Here is a 15,195-nt window from a genome sequence, read left to right as displayed (position 1 = left end):
GGAAAATTTTTTGAGCATTCCCAGACCTAAAATTCTACGCAAGTACAATGTTTTTATTTCATTCACCCTTATCAAAAAAACCTACTTACGTCCAGTTTTACGCTAAGGGTAACACTCTTACAAGCTCTCTTAGACTTTTCTGATAGCTTAGGACACATATCGCTAACATGCACAAAATAAATCGAGATAAAGCACAGATGCTCACCCGGTTCAGAGCTGTGGTGGCCTGATGCGGAGATGCTGAGTGTGGTTCCCAGGGACGAAGCGTGACGGGGCCACTCTCACTGCTCAGGTTCACGCTGCCTCTAGATCAGCTCACTGCGAAACAAATGTTGAATGCGATTTATGCTTTTGGCTGTTTTTTTATAAAAGCAAAAATCCTCTTTGGATTTATTTTGGTTAGCACAAACAAATACTAATGTAGGCCTTTTGTAAAAGTGCAGTGGCTTAACCCAAATTTTGGAAAATCAGAGGATACTTCTATTAGAATAGTGAATAAGAGCACACACTATGAAGCCAGTTTTCTGAGTTTCTCCACTGTGAGTGGACTTGAGCGAGTTACTTAACTTTTTGCACTTGGGTTTTCTCCCCTCCACTACAGATGATTGTAATAGCGCCCCCATGGGGCCACTGTGAGGATTACACAGGTAAATATGTATAAACAGTTTACAGCAGGTGATTTTAAACAATGATTTCTGTCTATAATACAGAGATTAGAAACAAAACAGTAGGTGCTCTTATCTGCAAACAGCTTTTAACCCATGGTGCAAAACCATCCTCATTTCCCTGGGTGGTAGTAGTAGGGGTAATTCCTAAGTGCACAGTCATCACTCCATATCAGTGGGGGGATTGGTTCCAGCATCCTAAGATCCCCAAATCTGTGGATGCTCAAGTCCCTTTTATAATGGTGTAGTATGTGCATATAATCTGCACATATCCTCTTATATACTTTAAATCTTCTCTAGAGTACTTATAATATTTAATGTAATATAAATGCTATGTAAATAGTTGTTATACTGCATTGTTTAGGGAATAATGACAAGGCCAAAGGTACATACATGTTCAGGACAGACTTAACCATTATATACTTAACTACATAGCACATGTCAGTGACAATGTGACATTTTTTGTGAATAATTTTGATCAGCAATTGATCCACAGTGGATGTAGAACCTGTAGGTATGAAGAGCCGACTGCGCATTGATGCAGAGGATATAATCAAACCAACTGAAGAAAGAATGCAGTAAAAAGCAATGGACCCAGAAGATGCTGGGCAATGAATAAAGATTTTAGTAGGAAAACAAAACAAAACACTGCCCAGTAACTGTCTGGTAAGGAAATTACTAACTCTGACCAAAACAAATTCACTTTGGTATTTAAAAAACATAACTGATATAGTTGGCAATATGGATAAATAAGAATGATGCTTTTGAATGTTTATTTTTACTCTTTTTGTAAAATCATACAGCATCACAGAAATCTGAGTCGTTTCACTGTATAAATAACTTGAGCTTTTTTATGTGAAGTACATACAGCAAACAAGGGTAGTGGAACCCAGCCTCTCTCTTTCTTATTGAGAGGTAAATTGTAAATTGTCAAATGGGTAAAGTATGAGCCTGAAAAGTCACATTTTCAAAAGCATAGGTACTAGAGAAATTGGATTAAATGTGCCTCTTCACAGATTTCGAAAGAAGTGGCTTGATTTTTTTCCTTTTAATCTTGAGTTCCAGGCAGTTTGGCAATTATGTGAAAGCACTCAGTTTGGAAGCCCGGTGAGTATTTTATCTCAAGTTTGGAAATACTCTTCTACTATAAATCTCACAATTTTCATATATCTGGTAAAAAACACATGAGAAGTGAGTGTCACAAGAAACACGAGTTTAAAAGCATAAAAACGCAGCAAAGTAAATGAAATCATGGTAATTTTTTTTTTTAAATCAGTTCAGAATATCCATAAGATTTTTTGAACCACTAGGAAAGACAGTAACACTCTTTCACGGAGACCTATTCTGATCCAGGAGTCAATCATCAACTTCTGAAAGATGAGTAAAGAAAGATCTGCTCTGGCAGGGACTGTGAGTCTGCTTTGCACAGTGAAAACTTGATTTTGGCATTCTTCTGCTTAAAATTCTTCAGTGGCCTCCACTACCTACAGAATAGGGCCTCTCTCCTTAGACTGAAACCTAGGTTTCTTCTCAAGCTCCGCCTCTGATTACTACAGGGGCTCTTTGCCCAGATATCGCCGGCATCAATGCTTATCACACGGAATACTTCTCTTAGTCTATTTTACCAAGCTTCAACACACTGACTTCCTCTGCCTGAAAGACGTTGGGGTCCAGTCTCTCGACCAGCAAATATTATCACCATACATGTTTTTCCCTGATTAAATGCTTATGACTGGCTTATTAAAATGGTTTATTTTAAACCATTTTTAATATCAAAAGTAATTAATGTCAATTGAATATTTCTTAAATCAAAATGGTAAAGAATGCCATCAAATCTTCAGGAAGTCAAGAGAATGTGGTTACTGTTTCCTGATTTCTAATAACCTACTACAGTACAAGGGTTGAGCTTAAAGAACTGACAGAGGTAGATAATACATCTACCTCATTAAATGCTAAGTGCAGTTATTGCTCTCTCTAGTAAGACTTCCCTAACCTATACTTTCTAAAGAGTGTAGATTCTGGGGGATCTGGCAGGACTCTGCACTTACTTCTAACCAGGTACAATGAGTAAATGGCAAATGTTCATTTATCTGCCATCATTGCAAACGTCTCTCCTTTAGAAAAAGTACTGTTATAATTTCGTGTATATTTTAAGTTTACAAAAGTTGATGCATATTGAGCACTCAAAATTGTTTGTTTATCACCTGAGGGGGGAAAAAACAATTTTTGAATCATAAAATAAAAGTTTATATATGAAATCCATATTGCTTTTTTTGAAGCATTTCTTCTTGCTGGAGACAAGAGTGGTATTTGAATTATGGTACCCTCTTCAATGATTTTCATAATCAAGCATTTGGGTACAATTTCGTGGAAGTACCAATAAGTCTACTGGACTTACTTAATTGTAATATAATAGTTTATCCTACTGAAGGCACCTTACTTTTTGCTGATGTGATAATGATAGTCTATTATGAGTCCATTAGGGTATTCCTCACGGAAACAACACAGGGAAAAAAAAACCACTGTAATTTGCAGATTAATGTTTGTTATGAAACAAGACTTATTCTTCCTTCCAAATGATCCTATGCTTTTTAGTGTCTGTCATGGAGAATGGGACAACAGGGGAAGGACAAACATTATAGTAAAAGCATAAAATGCAGTCACAAGCAGAATTGAATTTACTCACAAGCTCAACTGGGAGCCTTTTCAAATCCAGCTGATGATATTGGTTCCCTCTACGTCTTTGTGGCATATCCTTTTCTAGATTAAATTTCTAGAGCTTCCCATGACCTCTTATGCCTGATATGGACATTCATAGAAAAAGTATAATGGAACTCAGTTTTCATTGAGTGCTAACAATTTAGCAGTAGAAAAAAAAAACATATTTATTATCTGAACAAATCCAGCCTTCTTAAAATTAACATCACCCCCCCCCCCGAAAAAAAATAGTTTCCACTGAAACCAATTTAGTTTGCATTTTGAATTCTGCATTGATAAAGATGGCCTGATGAAGATTTCTGACATACAACAATCTTAAAAAAAAAAAAAAATCATTAATTGAACCAGAACAGCATAGTATATGGTCTGTCATAGGCAGCATCAGAAGGAAGGCCCAGTCACTCAGCTCACCAGAAATGTACTCACATAAAAACATCTGTCTTCATGTCCACATTGCCCAACAAATAAAACACAGACTTTGTTTTCCTTATGTGGTTTTGGCTGCTGAGAACATCATCTACCTATCTCAATTCTATTTTCTTCATGGCCAACCGAAATTCTTTTTTGCTCTGTGGAAGTTTCCCAGACAAATCCAGACCTGACTCATCTCTCCTTTCTTCAAAATATTTCAGGATTTAGAGATTATGTAACCTGACATCTAATTACATTTGTCATATTACAATTTTAAGCTCCTTGAGGCCAAGACATAAATCTCAGTTTACTTACAAACTCTTCCACACTATATCAAACATTATGAACCACATAGAGGCTTGTAATAATATATGTACATGATAACTGTTTTTTGAGTACTGGGAATTCAGATAATTGATAGTAATCTAATTGCATGTGTTACTAATTCATGTGACTGGAGATATTTTAATTTACTTTCAAAAGTGAGTTGAAACAGATTATATAATTAATTACATATGAAACACAGCCAATAAATTTAAGGAAATGTCCCTAAATAAAGGCCCTCAAAGTATTACGAAGAATCGGAGATCGTATAGAGTCGAAATAGACCATTTTAACCATGGTAAATACGAGTGTGAAATAAGCCAAAAGCACAACCGGATTATGACGTTACAGAGAGAAATGACTAATGGGAAATAACTAACTAACTAACTAACTAAATAAATAAATAAATAATACTCTGAAATAGAGCAAAACATGAGCCAACTCATTCTTCCTTAGAGGAACATCTGGAGAGGAATCTGTGGGAGACTAGGGTAGCCCACATTGGAGGAATGAACTTGGTTTGGACATAAAAAATAACTTGAGGCAAGCCTCTAGAAACAGAACCTTTTTCTATCCTGCAGAGCTGTTTTTCCTGGCCCTGGATTTGGTCATAATCATGCAAATCACAATGTTTGTGGATGATGCTACCTTACTGTGATATGCAGTGCTGTGGCCTCTGCATGGAAATCCTAGAAATATGATATGAGTCATCATCACAGCTCGCAATGTGCTAGGACCCTGGGACTGGAAAGAGAAGAATTTTAAAGCTACAAAAGAATACCTTTAGCAATGATATGAAGCAGTGCATTTTTATTATGCAAAGAGATACTGACTAGTTTTAAAAGGGTTAGGGAAATGATTGATATCGAGCTTTAGAAAAAAAGTCTAGCTTCACTGTGGAAAATGAATTGAAGGGAGCAAGATTATGAAAGAAAACAGAGCAATTAAGAGATTACCACACTAATTTAAGTGAAAGTTAATATTACCTGTGCTAATAATAGTGGAAAAGGCCATGAGGGGTATAGACATTGATACGGATATAGACAATGCTACAGACACAATTAGATGTGGATGTAGATATAAATATAGATATGAATATGGATATAGAGTAGTTAAAGTTGAGAAGGCTATATTTTATTTATTTAAATTTTTTTCTTACTTTTCAATTATAGTCTGCATGCAACATTATATTATCTTCAGGTGTACAACATGGTGATTGGACATTTATGTATCTTATGAAGCAATCATCCCAATAAATCTAGTACCCATCTGACACCATACACAGTTATTGAAATATTGTTGACTATTTTCCTTGCTATACTTTACATCTCTGTGACTTTTTTGCAACTGCCAACTGGTACTTCTTAATCCCTTTTCCCTTTTCACCACCCATCAACGCCCCTCCCATCCAGCAACCATCAAAATGTTCTCTGTATCTATGAGTTTGTTTCTGTTTTGTTTATTTTGTTCTTTAGATTCCACATGCAAGTCTCTTACTCCGCTCAGCACAATACCCTCTAGGCCCTCCCATGTTGCTGGAGATGACGAGATTTCATTCTTTTTATGGCTGAGAAGTATTCCATTGTACATATCTACCACCTCATCTCTATCCATTCATTTATTGATGGGAGGAAGCTATATTTTAGTCCTCATCTCAGTCCGGTCCTCAACTGCATTTGACATGGATGATCACACCCTCCCAAATCCTTGAAACATTTCCTTTGTTTGGCTTCTCTTTATTATCCTCTTATTTCACAAACCATTCCTTCCAATTGCTAGCTGGTCCTCCCTCCTCAACACTATCTCTAAAATGTGGAGTGCCTCAGGGCTTGGTCCTTGGTTCTTTTCTCCTTCCTATCTAAACTTAATCCCCAGGAGATCACTCAAAGTTCCTTAGAGTTAAATAGCATCTACAGCAGTGGTTTTTAAACTCCTCTTTCAACCATTTTTTGAAGGTGATGAAATAGTTTTTCTTGTTTTTTTTCAAGGTCTATCACAAAATGATGCTTTTGTTACACAAGTACCACACTCGATTACTATGTGATCTTAATAGCACCCAGATACATAGTGTCTAAGCAGTTACTCTCAACTTTGACACTCCTGGGGGTGCCTTCCAGTTAACAGTTCCCACGATGACACTGGCTAAAAATTGCACTTTGAGTAGCACTGATCTATATAACAATTCCCTCATTTCAAGTCCTACTCTTGCCCTTAGCTCCAGATCCATATTGTCTAACCGGCTTCTCTAGTTAGATGTCTAATTTATATTTTTAATATAACATGCACAATACAGAGCTCTTGACTCCCTCAAACTTACAGTTCCCAAAATGCCCCCATCTTAGTAAAGGGCATTAATGTTTACCCATCGACCTAGCCAAAATGTTTAAAATCATATTTTATCCTTCTTTTTCTCTCATATTTCATCATAAACCTATGCATTGACTATACCTTCAAAATAAATTCTGAATCTGACCTCTCATCCACACCCCACCACTATGAACATAGTTCAATCCACCTTCTCCTTCACAAAAACTAGAGCAATGACTTCCTAAACTGACTTCTAATTCTCTGTCTACTGCCTCTTCTCCACATAAATCAGAAATATGTTTAAAACTTAAATTATATAACTTCCCTGACTTGCTCCAAACTCTGATGGCTTCCCATTACACATGGGACAAAATATGAAATCTTTATTTACCATGTCCTAGAATGCCCTATTTTATCTTACCTTTAACTATCTCTCTGTCTTTTTTCTCACATTCAGTTTCACAGCTCATTGTCCCTAAAACATCTCTACAATATTCCCTAAGGGGCATTACACTTATTATTTACTTTATCTGGAATATTCTCATTTTTTGTTCGGTTCATTCTTTCAAGTAATATAAATCTCTCCAAAATAGTCATTATCTTTAAAAATATTTCTAACGATCCTTTTTAACAGTGAACCTTCATCATCTCTTCCCCTTATCCACCTTATTTTCCTCTCTAGCACTAATCAATGCCTTGTTAAACATTTTAGTATGTGTGATTTTCTTCTAATAATCCTACCAGAATATAAATTATTTGGTAGTCCTGTGTCATACATTCTGTTGCACTCTCATTCTTGAAAGGGTGTCTGGCATATAGTGTTAAATAAATATTTGTTAAATATTGAAACATATTGTTAACATAAAGGGGGCTTAAGCATGCTTACATATGAAGTCTCTAATGAGAAGGGATACTAGAGAAAAGCTGAATCAAAATAAAAAAGAAAATAAATAAAAGGAAGAGATTGTTGAGGAAACATGAGGGTTTAAGATCAAGAGCAAAGTATTAGTTTTAGACATAAAGAAGTAATTCATCTATGATAACATACCAGTATAAAAGGAGAATGGGTATAGAATATAGTGAGTTTGTACGTGTTATATAAGGATGTAAGATTTCTAATCTGATCATGGTACCAACTTGTGCCCTTGTCGAAATTTTCTTCAAGTCACTGAGTCACCGGGATGTAGCCAAGTGAAAAGTGGAAAGTTGGATTCACCCAGAATTAGGATTTTTCCAGGACATTATGATAGTAAGGCAACAGAGCAAGATCCAAAGCTATTGGGAAAAATAGCAAATGACAAACCATTCACTGTATGCTTATTAGTAAAAGGTGCAACAGTTTTGTGGGCTGATTTATAACACCCCCACCTCCAAATTCATATGTTGAAACCCCCACTACCTCAGAATGCGGCCGCATTTGGAGATAGGGTTTTTAAAAAGGCGCTTAAGTTAAAACGAGCTCGTTAGGGTTGGCCCTAATCCAATATGATAGGTGTCCTTATAAGAAGAGAAAATTTGGACAGAGACACACACAGGGTAAAGACCATGTGAAGACACAAGAAGAAGACAGCCATCTACAGGTCTCAGGAAGAAATCAACCCCGCAGGCATCTTGATCTCAGACTGTTAGTCTCCAGAACTATGAGAAGGTAAATTTCTGTTGGTTAAGCCACTCAGTCTCTTGTACATTGTTATAACAGCCCTCACAAACTAATATAGGAGATTAAAAAAGAAAAAAAAATAGTCCAAAATGGTAAGGTCAATGTGCTGTGGATCCCTGAATACTGAAGACTCATCCTACTGGAAGTGAAGAATGAAATGCAGAGGTTGCTAAGAGGAAGCTTTCGCTAGGATAACTGAGAATAGTTATCCTGTAAGTAAGAATAGGGATAAGACTGTGCTAATTGAAATAGGTGAATAAGATTAAAATATCAGGAACTGATCACATGGACTGATGACAACACAAAGGGCGAAGATGGGACTCAGGAGAGAGAAATTAAGAGCTAGCTGTCAAGTTCTTCATTAAGGATTTGCTAGCAAGCTACTGAAACCAACGGCATTAGGCAACATATTGGTAAACATGACTCTATAATGTTTAAATGTGTTGAGTATTCGTAAATGACCTAAATAAATTCAAATAACAAATAAAACCAACGAAAATCAAACAGTATGCTAAATATGAAAAAAGGAAAAAAACTTAAAATATAATTTAAAAAGTTGAAAATAAAAATAGAAAAATCAGAATTATAATCAAATTGCAAAAATATTTTTTAAATATACAAATGGCTAATTAGCATAGGGAGGTTCAAAATCACTAGTAAAAATACAAATTAAAATAATGAAACACCTTTACTTCTAATTTGTACTTTAAAATATATATTTTTTAATTCCTAGGGCTTAAAGATAGGCACTTCATTTGATTTTTGCTACCTGTGATTTATTTTCCTCAATACATTCAATTTTTCTTTTGTAGAAATTGAGTCAATCAAATTACTTTTTAACAAATATATTTTAATATTACATTGAACTGGAAAAAAATTACCCACTTATTTTATTTATAGGTCACTTAATTTTTTTATTGACTGGAATCTAGCTCCTTTTGGATATATGAATATAGTGATTGGTTCCAAAATATCAGTGTCCTTAAGCACCACCTGGGGAACATATTAAAATGCATGGCACCAAGCCCTTCTTCCGACTCTATGGTTTTTAGAAAGAAAATTGTAACAGGGACCATTTCGAGAAGCACAGAAGTAGAGGATGTGATGGATTGCGTAGGACATGTGAGGAAAGGAAGATCTTGATACAAACTTAGCTAGATGCCAGCCTGGTCATGCCATTTTGGTGGCGAAGATGGCATTCATTAAAGGTGATGTAAAAAGTGAAGGTGTGAGTATTCCAAGAGAAGAGGCTAGGAAACCAGCCACAGAGGCCCGGGAGGTCATCAGGGCAGGGGTCTCGGTGGAACGCCACCATCAGTTAGCAGAGAATCTAGCAGAAACATCATCAGAAGAGAACAGTGACCAGAAGCTCTATGACAAATATGTTATAAATTGAAATTCTATATGAGAACAACTGAAGTTAAAACTTAAGTACCAATTTTAAAAGTTACTTTAGAAATATCTAAATGCTATGCAAGTTAACCTTCTGTTTGTATTTTTGGGAAATATACATGGTGGTTCCCAGGGACTGGGAGGGAAAAACCAAATAGATAGAGAGAGGGAGGGAGGGAAGGAGGGAGGGAGGGAGGGAGGGAGGGAGAGAGAGAGAGAGAGAGAGAGAGAGAGAGAGAGAGAGAGAGAGAGAGAGAATGGATTCTATAGGAGAAATTCAAAAATAGCTTGTTATTTAAGAAGCTTCTTTTATACGCTGAAATGTTGCTGCCTAACACATCATCATCATCATCATTGTCATTATTATTGTTATTTCCAACAAATATCTATTGAGGCTCTTCCATCTTCAAGGCTCTGTTTTAGACACTAAGGACATAGAACACAATGCATCCAAAGGTCCGTGGCTCCATGGAGATCACTTTCTAGAATAGCTGACAACAGTAATCATAACAAGTGAATTAAGTGACTTATAGAGAGTATGTTAGAAGATAAAAAATACTTTGGGGAGGGGGAAATAGAGCAAGATTAGAAAGATTTAAAGTGTGGGGTGGTGACTGGCATTTAAAGAAGATATAAATTGAATTTGATAAATGATTTGAGAGTTGCAAGGAAATTAGGCATAACCAATTCTTCTGAGGAAAGGAAAATGAAGATTGTTAAGAGATGATTTAAACATTGTATTTGGAAAGCCAGATAATCTTTAACATTAAAACCACTAAAAATAACATTTGTCAACGTCATCTTAATATTCATGATTGAAGATCAGATGCTGAAAAAACAGAATTCCAAGAGAACACTTTTAAAATAAGACTCCTTCGGTAAGAGATAAATTGTAAACTCAAAAAGGAGTTCAAAGGTTAATTAAGGACCCCATGCATACTTATTATAAAATGATTAAGAACCACATGGGTATGGCTTAAAATTTATCTCTTGGAAGGTTATTTTTTGGAGGACCCCTCTGGCTATAATTTCCTTTCCATTTCCTTTACAGCCTATGATCTAGATTACTGAGTGACTTGGCTAATATTAAAATGTGAATAGTGGAAGCACACTATCTTTAGTTTCTTGGGGCCAAAGTTACAATCTAAAATCTCTGAAATGGACATATTGCCATATTGGCAGGAACATGATAAATGCAGGGATAGGGAAGAATTTAAACCTGCGATTACAGTGAGCAGTTACCAGAAACAATGACTTTAGCTTGGAGGACTCTATAGTCGACACTGAACAGAAATACTTAATGGAAAGCACGCTGGGGTGAGAATGCAATGCCTGTTTCAGGTTCGAAATAAAATAAGTTTTCCAGAATTAGGTGAAGGTCAATCAGTCTTCTTGGTGCCACTGAATCTCCATCATGAAGTTGCCTTTGTCTGGCGCTTCCCATTCCACGTTGAAACTCGCAACCACGAAAACGCCATAGGAAGGTATCTAAACCTTTTCAGGGTACTATGTGAAGGCTGGTGTGGATGGGTCTTAGTGAACAAGGGGGAGGATGGTATGAATGTATCTAACACTAGCAACCTTTGCAAATCATGATAAAGTGTGTTTTTATTCCAAGTCTGGAAAGAAAGCCATGAGCCATTTTAAGCAGAAGAGTGATTTGATCTTGTTCACATAATCAAAGAACACTTTTTTTTTTTAAAAAAAAGACTCTTTTGGTAAGAGATAAATTCAAGTAAATTGTAAACTCGGAAAGGAGTTCAAAGGTTAATTAAGGACCCTGCGCGTGGGAGAGCAGCAGGCATGGAAGTCAGGAGTGGTGAGATGCTAGCGGTTGCAGCCGGGGGTGGCGGGGGGGCGGTTGGTGGGGGTGATGGGGAAGCATTGGCAGCTTTCATAGGGCACTGGCAGTGTTGATGTGAGAAGGAGCAGAGCAGTACCATAGCTATACATTGGAGGTGGATTTCATAGGACTTGTTGATTGGATATAGAGTGTAAAGAAAAGCAGTGAAGTCAGTAAGGATCCCAGGTTTTTGCCAAGCATTTAAGTAGGTGATAATATTTCTCCTTATCACGGTTCATATGCCTCATGTCTTTTCAATTCTATTTCCTTTAAGTGCTCCTAACAGAGACAGGCAGACCTGGAATTTATTAGCTCTGTGCCCTTGAGAAATTTACATAATCTTTCTGAGTTTCAGACTGACTTTTTGTAAAATTCAAATATCAAAATATTACAGGGTTTATAAAACTTAAAGGTGGTGTGTGTGTGTGTGCGCGCGCGTGTGTGTGTGAGATACAAATTGTATGAAAAACATGTATTACTTTACTTGACAAAGTACAGGGGCTCAATAAATGATAGCTGTAATTCTAAGTATTGCTCGCTATTTTGTAAATTGTTGCTGTTATATTCTAAGTCACTTTGGTGGTGCTTTACGTTTTCTATTATCCAGTGATTGTTGGCCTTTGTTATCTTATTTCTGATCATGTACACAAAAATGTTTCTTTGCCCTGGAGTATCTTCCTGAATCCTGGCAGAACTCAGAGGGATTCTGCTGGGTTTGCTAATACTTTCCAATGCCACATGCCCTAGATTTTTTTCCGTGCAAAATTGAAAAACAGCAGCTTACTCAGCAGGGGCAAGGAGCATCAGTTGATACGGTTCAATCCCAGGTAAAGGTCGATAAACCTACGTAGGATGGTTAAAATGAAACAAAACAAAAACAGTCTGTTGAGACTTCTGGGTAATTAGGAAAATATTGCAGTAAGGGAAGAGAAAAAGGAGATATAAATACATTTACCTCAAATAGTCCAAATCTGCAAGTAGGTAAACAATTTTTTTAATTAAAGCTTGTATAAAATGTCTGGCTAATACAGATGAGTATGAAATTAAGAATCCTCTATCCTCGGCCCACCCTTGGAGGTAATTAATTTTCTGAATTTCTGTTTTCATTCTTCTGGTGATTTTCTACATGTTTATTCACTTCGTTTCTTAATGTTATCAGTTTAAGATCTACTTGTTTGTTCTCTGTTATGATTTTGATTACTTTCCCTTGTCTTTTTTTTCTCCCCCCAACCACCTCCTATGTTTCATTATAATTTTACTTCTGTACATCTATTGATCACACTTACTTATTTTTAAATCCATTAACCTTTAGACAGTATAGTTGATTCCTTCTTTATAAAAGTAATTTAGCATCCCTACAATCATTTCTCTTCTTCCTACTAATATGTAAACTCTTTAGCTATGCTACCATAATGTCCACAATTTAAAAGTTTATTTTCCACACTATAATTCTGCTTTAAATTTCAGTGTTTGTCTCTAACTTAAAGAATCAGAAAATCATTAAGTAGTGTTTATGATGTTACTATTATATAAATTTCATTTATTTTAATCCACTAAGCTCATAGGAAACAAGAGGTAATCCTTTCATAGCAAAGTTATTCTCTAGAAAAAATTTTTCCAAGTGTTAAGGTCAAATGTATTCTCCTTTATCGTCTCTATCATTTTCTCAAAATCATGTCACTTTTTGGTCTTCATATTTGAGCCATTACTCTCTTGTACAGTATTTTATTCCAAAGAGTTTCTAATTGCATTTGTTCTTGCTGAGAGATGAATTATATGTGTACCTCACCATTTTACTAGATCATCCCGTTCTCTTAATCATATTATTTGTTGAAGAAGCAATGAGCTCAGAACCTGAGATTTATGTTCACTGTTCTCATCACCTAGAGTCCGCTGTTTCTGGGATCTAATATCCTCTAAATTTCCTTCCATGTTTTTCTCTTTTTTTCATCATCATACATAGCAAAGGACAGTAGTGCACCAATGCTCATCTTCCATTAGTGGTAAGACAGCAGTTGTTAGTGTGGATTGAAATGTTGCCAAGCAGGAGATGTAGTTATATACTCGACGATATTTAGTTCTGTTGTATTCTGACTCCCACACTTGTTCCCATGATATCCTCAAAGTGCTCGCTGTCATATATCTTAATCTTATACCTGAATGTAATTAAATGTTAATTGTGGATAAGAAACGTGAACTTTTTCTTCCTCAGTAACTGAAGCTTTCAAACCCAATGGAGCGTCTTTAAGAATGCAATTATAATAGAACTCAGTTTTGTATTGATTACATATAATGTAGTAGTTTCTTAATGTCTTTCCCTCTAGCCTTAGTAAATCTCATAGGCAATTGCCCTTATCCTCAGTTTGCAGATGAAGAAATCAAAGCACAAAGATTTTCTCAACATCTCAAGGCATAACCAGGCCTAGAACCTAACCTCATAATCTACTCCAATGCACTTTCTACCTAACCACAGACTCTTTTCTTGGTAATGTGCTTTGGAAGTTGAAGATGTAGGCGGAAAGAAATAAACTTTAGTAATGACTCCTTAAATGGGTGGTAAATCAAATGGTGAAAAAAGAAATGCAACTAAGCAAGGTTTTTATGTGAGAATTTAGGGGAAGCTGTTATATACAAAGTAATGTAGGGGGTCTGTGCTGTGAACTAAGATTTTATAAGATGTTTCTACACTCCTGATTGTGAAATCTTTAATATAATAGTCTCGAAATTATGTTTCAAGAAGTATGTCTTCCACAGAATATGTGTGATAGATTGTTGTCTATCACCACATGTCAAAATTAACTCAAAATGGATCAAGGGCCTGAATATAAGATCTAAAACAATAAAATGCATAGAAGAAAACATAGAACTAAACTCAAGGACCTTGGACTTAAAGAGGATTTTATGAATTTGACCTCAAAAACAAGACAAATAAAAGCTAAAATAAATAAATGGGACTACATCAAACTAAAAAGCTTCTGCTTAGCAAAAGAAATCATCAACAAGGTAAAGAGACAATCATCTGAATGGGAAAATATATTTGCAAGCAACGCCTCCATTAGGGCCTAATTTCTAAAATATACAAAGAACTCATACAACTCAATAACAACAAAAAAACAAACACTTCAAATAAAAAATGGGCTCAATATCGCTAGCTACTAGGGAAGTGCAAATCAAAATCACAATGAGATATCATCTTGCATCTGTTAGAATAGCTATAATCAACAGGACAAGAAATAACAAGTGTTGGAGAGGATGCAGAGAAAAAGGAACCCTCATACACTGCTGGTGGGACTGCAGATTGGTACAGCCACTATGGAACACAATATGGAGGTTCCTCAAAAAACTAAGAATTGATCTATCGTATATTCCAACAATCCCTCTACTGGGTATTTACCCCAAAGACTTGAAAACTCATATCTGAAAAGATATTTGCACACTGATGTTCATAGCAGCATTATTCACAGTGGCCAGGACATGGAAGCAACCGAAATGTCCTATGATAGATGATTGGCTTAAAAAGCTGTGGTACATATATACAATGGAATATTACTCAGTCACAGAATAGATGAAATACAGCTATTTGTGACAACATGGATGGACCTTGAGATAATCATGCTAAGCGAAATAAGTCAGACAGAACAAGTTGAAAATCACATGATATCACTTATATGTGGGATATAAACCTAAAAGCAACAAATGAGCAGGACAAACAAACAGAGACTCATGGACACAGACTGTAGACTAGTGGTTACTAGAGGTGAAGGAGTATGGGGAGGGGGGAGGTAGACGAGGTAAAAAGGGGTTAAATATGTGGCGACAGAAAGAAATCAAACTATTGGAGATGAATACACTGTGTAAATATATATATTTATATA

The 15,195-nt window shown here is 35.9% G+C and overlaps 1 long non-coding RNA gene across 2 annotated transcripts in view; it reads right to left on the bottom strand.

Annotated features, from left to right (window-relative positions):
• Positions 1 to 211: 211 nt before the first annotated feature.
• The window catches only part of LOC118601651, a 343,923-nt gene continuing 328,939 nt past the window's right edge, over positions 212 to 15,195 (bottom strand). For both annotated transcript variants that reach the window (XR_004950452.1, XR_004950453.1), the window contains one exon: positions 212 to 318. This is a non-coding gene — a long non-coding RNA (uncharacterized LOC118601651). The remainder of the gene's footprint in view (positions 319 to 15,195) is intronic.

The sequence above is a fragment of the Rousettus aegyptiacus genome, unplaced genomic scaffold, assembly GCF_014176215.1.
Source record: "Rousettus aegyptiacus isolate mRouAeg1 unplaced genomic scaffold, mRouAeg1.p scaffold_m13_p_4, whole genome shotgun sequence".
NCBI classification, from domain to species: Eukaryota; Metazoa; Chordata; class Mammalia; order Chiroptera; family Pteropodidae; genus Rousettus; species Rousettus aegyptiacus.
The sequence above is the reverse complement of the archived record's forward strand: the minus strand, read 5'-3'. Positions and strand labels throughout refer to the sequence as shown.